Source organism: Halyomorpha halys, unplaced genomic scaffold (genome assembly GCF_000696795.3).
Source record: "Halyomorpha halys isolate HHAL.00 unplaced genomic scaffold, Hhal_1.1 Scaffold365.1, whole genome shotgun sequence".
In the NCBI taxonomy this organism is placed as follows: Eukaryota; Metazoa; Arthropoda; class Insecta; order Hemiptera; family Pentatomidae; genus Halyomorpha; species Halyomorpha halys.
In genome coordinates this window covers 191,510-192,258 of record NW_027107925.1, presented here as the reverse complement: position 1 = coordinate 192,258, position 749 = coordinate 191,510, and the positions used below count along the sequence as shown (strand labels likewise).

The following is a 749-nucleotide window of genomic DNA, read 5'->3' as shown; positions in this document are numbered from 1 at the left end:
TTTAACCTCAAATGGACTACCAAAGTATTGAAGTTACTCTTCAATAAGCTTATTAACAATTCAAACCACAGATGAACTAATCGATAAGCAGAGAGGTTTTACGATATATAGGTTTGTTATCACAGTGGTCTGGAAATGAACATGGAGGTAACAAAAAAACATGTGCTGGAATTATAGACGATTAGCCGTTCTCTTTTTATCTTTCCATGAGAACTGAAGAATAATCTAATTAAATTAAAGCTAGTTAAATGCAATATAAAGTAGTTGGATGGATGGAATTTAATGTTGCCATGCTAGTTTCCCTCAGTGATAGAAAACACTGTTCTATTCATGTCCCATTTTATCGTTTATGATTATCAGGTTTGCAATAATAATATTTTATAGTAGATTATGTTTATGTTTAATGAGTTTTTATTTACATTATCTCCCGACTACGTTAAATGATTTTTCTTCAAATTTCAAAAGTTATTTTATGTAATAATCGATTATTTGCGACTAGTAACAATAATTTCCGTTCCCAGAAAACAGGATTCTTTCCAAAAAGGAAATGTCATTGTGATCTAGAGTTCGTATGAAACCTAGCAAAGTTTTGATTCCTAAAAATCATATTTAATTGAGAACTTTCATGATTTTTCCTGATAAAACTTTTAATGAACCTTCGATATATGTGAAGAAAGAAGCAGGCATTATGGACGAAGCTTGCTCTTATCCAGAGAAGAAGAGCGAAAAATAACCATCGACCAATGGCA

At 31.1% G+C, this 749-nt stretch overlaps 1 protein-coding gene across 1 annotated transcript in view; it reads right to left on the bottom strand.

Moving 5' to 3' along the window:
* Positions 1–137, bottom strand: part of LOC136795503 (uncharacterized) — a gene marked incomplete in the record, with an annotated part of 8,154 nt that extends 8,017 nt beyond the window's left edge. The window contains 1 exon segment of the mRNA XM_067046295.1: positions 1–137.
* Positions 138–749: the final 612 nt, after the last annotated feature.